The sequence below is a fragment of the Camelina sativa genome, chromosome 4 (genome assembly GCF_000633955.1).
Source record: "Camelina sativa cultivar DH55 chromosome 4, Cs, whole genome shotgun sequence".
Lineage (NCBI taxonomy): Eukaryota > Viridiplantae > Streptophyta > Magnoliopsida > Brassicales > Brassicaceae > Camelina > Camelina sativa.
This window is the reverse complement of record NC_025688.1, coordinates 4,937,697-4,942,140: the sequence shown is the minus strand read 5'-3', so window position 1 is coordinate 4,942,140 and position 4,444 is coordinate 4,937,697. Positions and strand designations below refer to the sequence as shown.

The 4,444-nt window shown below is 37.1% G+C and overlaps 1 pseudogene; it reads left to right on the top strand.

The window, feature by feature from the left end:
• LOC104783535 lies at positions 767 to 4,131 on the top strand (annotated as a pseudogene).

The window sequence follows — 4,444 nt, the reverse complement described above, 5'->3', positions numbered from 1 at the left end:
TAACGTCTTTATTATATAAGATTCTTAAATCTAACGTCTTTTGGTTGACATAGAATATTTATCTCCTGGAGTAGACACCATTCAAGCTCACCATTGAACTCGTTAGAAACCCTAGGGTGATGAAAAAAGCTCAAGACAAGATCCTAACTTGCATTGAATCTAAACATGAAGAAAGAATCGTGGAAGAAGATCTCAATAAGCTTCAATACATGAAGCTTGTCGTGAAAGAAACCTTAAGATTACACCCACTAGCTTCATTCCCAACAGAAACAATGAGTCATATCAAGATTCAAGGCTAAGACATCAACATGGGAAAATCCGGAAGAGTTTAATACAGAGAGGTTTATGGATTTTCTTGTGGACTACAAAGGACACAGAGCTTTGAGATGTTACCCTTTGGTTATGGTCGTAAGACCGTTGAATTGGGAATCTTGAACTTGCTTTACTTCTTTGACTGGATAATGCCAGAGGAGAAGAAAGATATGGACATGGAAGAAGCTGGTGATGTCGCAGTTGAGAACAAAGTTCTTCTTGATCTTCTTCCTATTATTCGCCATCGACAGGGCCATTGAGTTGTTGAAATTGATGTTTACGCTATTATTTTAATGTATTGGTCCATGTTCAGATATCTTACACAATACACATATCGAAGATAATTGTTTTGGACCTCTCAAAAGCTTATCTTCACAAAGACACAAAAAATAAATGAGATGTTGCTTTATATCATCAAAAAGATAACACAAATTTGAGAAAAAAAACGAAAACAATGTTAATTCCATTGTATTACTTCTGGTTTATACTTCTTGCCGCTCTTTTCTCGTTAATATTCATTGAGAAAATCAAATACTCGAAACAAAATATTCCTCCGAGCCCACCTAAGCTTCCGATCATCGGAAACCTACACCAGCTTCGACGATTGTTTCATAGATGTCTTCACGATCTTTCCACGAAACATGGACCCGTGATTTAGCTCCGTCCAGGTTTTGTCCAAATGGTGGTTATCTCATCGAGCGAAGGAGCTGAAGAAGCTCTTAAAACTCATGACCTTGAATGCTGTAACAGACCTTTGACGAACGCCTCATCAAAATTCTCGCGTGACGGTAAAGATATAGCATTTGCGCCATATGGTGAGGTTTCGAGAGAGGTGCGCAAGATTTCTTTTCTCAACTTTTCCAGCACGAAAAAGGTCCGATGTTTTAGGTACATCAGAGAGGAAGTGAATGATCTCACTACAAGAAAACATGCCATTTGCGACGACCGTTTGTGACTGATTGTTTAGTCGCAAATATTTGCGACGGTTTTGCGACTATTTTAATACCGATTAACGACCATACAAAATACGGAAGTAAAACCATCGCAAATTTACGACGAAACAATAAAGTCACAAAAACGTCTCACCTTTGCGACCGAATATATACTCTTTTGTAACTGATATTATTTCGTCGCAAAACAAGATGCATTTTGTGACTACTTTGCAACTGCAATTTTGGTACGTGAGAGCCGTCGCAAATAAGTCGCAAAATAGAGACTTATTTGCAACGACTTTTTGGAGTATCATTTAGTAGCAAAGTCGTCGCTGCATGTCGGCAAAAAACGTTGAGAATGTGGAAGATATTGTATTCAACTTTTGCGACTACATTGAAAACAGTCGCAAAAGAGTCGCACCATGTCGGCAAAAAACGTGCTTAAAGTGTGTTAGGTGAACTGAAATTTTGTGACTCTTTCTATAATAGTCGCAAAACAGTGGCAAAATTTCTCTTATATATATGCCACCACTTCTTCTTTCATTTAAGAAACAAAAAAACGGGAGAAAGAAACAAAAAAAAAACGTGAGAAAGAGAAAAAAAAAGAGAGAGCAAGAAAAAAAAAAAAAAGAGAGAAAAAAAAATAATAATAATGTGGAACAATCCTTCAAGAGCATGGATGTACAATCGGATCGATCCGTTCACTAATCATATCTCATCGGATTATTCGGCGGGTGTGGAAGAGTTCATCGATTTTGCCTGTAGCCATGCACAAAATAGCAGAGGTAGGTTTTACTGCCCTTGTGTAGTATGTCACAATTCGAAGTCTTTGAAAGCTGCCTCTGTTTCGAATCATTTGCTAAGTAGGGGGTTTATGCCTAACTATTATGTATGGTATGAACATGGTGAAGATTATGATGTTGTTGGGGAGGGAACTAGTAGTCATTATGCTAATAATACAGATTATGCTAGTGCTAGTGAACCAATAGGATTTGATGGGGAGAATATATATGCTGGGATGGTGAATGATGCATTTCATGGTTCTGTACCATATAACGAGTATCATGAACATGAAAGTGGAAATGATCATGTTCATGAACAACCCACCCAAGAAGCAAAACGGTTTTATGATATGCTAGCTGCTGCAAACACGCCACTGTATGATGGATGTCGGGAAGGGCAGTCGCAGTTATCGTTGGCAGCTCGGTTCATGAACAATAAGGTCGACTACAATTTGTCTGAAAATTGTATGGATTCATGGACAGGACTGTTTACGGAGTATTTACCAGAGGGTAATCAGGCAACCGGTTCATACTATGAGACGGAGACTTTGATGCGAAAGCTAGGATTACCGTGTCATACATATGATGTATGTATAGATTACTGTATGCTCTTTTGGAAAGATGATGAGAAGTTGGAGCATTGCAAGTTCTGCGGCAAACCAAGGTATAAGGCTAGTGAAAGAAAAACAAAAATACCGTTCATTAAGATGTGGTATTTACCGATTGCGGAAAGGCTGATGGTCAAGAAACTGAAGGAATCGGCTCTGAAAAAGTCTAAGGTAGATTTGAGCCAAACACTTTATTGTCTACTTGGAAGTGTCATATGTAGAGCCACCTTTGGACAAAGTTTCTACGAAAGCAAGCATATCAATAAAGACAGGATCAAAGATTTCATGTTTGAGTTCCAGAAAGTTGGGTCTCTCAGTAGTTCTGATCTTTTCCCTTTTGGTTTGGGATGGTTTATGGACTTTGTGTCAGGACAACAGAAGAGACTTCGTAAAGTTCTCTTTGAGGTTGATACATTAATGGATCATTTAGTTGACGATCACTTGAAGAACCCTGAAGAGAAAACAAATCAAGATCGCCCTGATATTGTTGACTCGATTCTGAATACTATGCATAAAAAAAAGCAAGATGAATCATTCAAGCTCACCATCGATCATCTCAAAGGAATCATCCAAGTAAGCATATAATGTTCACAAGATGTGTCAAAATTCATGGGGTTTTTTTTATATATAATTTATCTCCAAATTCTTTTATGTATTACGTACCGTAGATTTTTTCACATACTTTTATTGATGCATGTGAAAATCCTAACACAACTCATATTAAAAGCTGTCAAATTTTATGACTCTTTATTTAAAAATTAATTGAAAATGAAAAGACTTTGGTTCATATATGTATATGTTAGATTATATAAATTTTATTTTCGATGTTGAAATCTTGACAAAAATTTTGAATATTAAATGCCCTTAACCACTTTCTATGATTGTTGATCTAGGAAATATATCTTGCTGGAGTAGACACAAGCGCCATCACCATAATTTGGGCAATGGCAGAGCTTATTACAAACCCGCGAGTGATGAAGAAAACTCTAGACGAGATCCGAACTTGCATTGGAATCAAACAAAATGAGAGAATCGAGGAAGAAGATACCCATAAGCTCATCACTTGAAACTTGTGATCAAAGAAACATTAAGACTATACATAATACATCCAGCAGCTCCGCTTTTACTTCTAAGAGAAACAATGGCTCAAGGCTACGACATTCCTTGCAAAACCCTTCTTTTGATCAACGCATGGTCAATAGGACGAAACCCTAAACTCTGGAGAAACCCTGAGGAGTTTAATCCGGACAGGTTTATAGATTGTCCTATTGACTACAAAGGAAATAACTTTGAGATGTTACCATTTGTTTCTGGTCGGAAGATATGTCCAGGGATGGCTTTTGGGATTGCGACCGTCGAATTGACACTACTGAACTTGCTCTACTTCTTTGATTGGAGATTGCCTGAGGAAAGTAAAGATATAGACATGGAAGAAGCTGTTATACCACCATTGTTAAGAAAGTTCCTCTTGAGCTGATCCCGGTTCCTTATCATTGAATGATGGCTTAAACAGGTAAAATGATGTGTATAATTGTACCTTGAGCCTGCTTTACCTCTCCAGAAATTTGAGTTTCAAGGGCCTTAAATATTTCAACTAAATTTTTTTTAGGCCATACCGGGAATAAGAGTTTTGTGAAGTCTAGACAACACTTAATATCATTTGGTTTAATCATTTAGCATTTAGAAATTTGGGTCTTGTTAAAGTAATAGATTTGAGGGGAAAGCTTGTATTATTCCATAGACATAATTGAGTATATATATAAGATATACAACTTGGTAAACAAGCATTAGGTTATAACCTAATGGACTT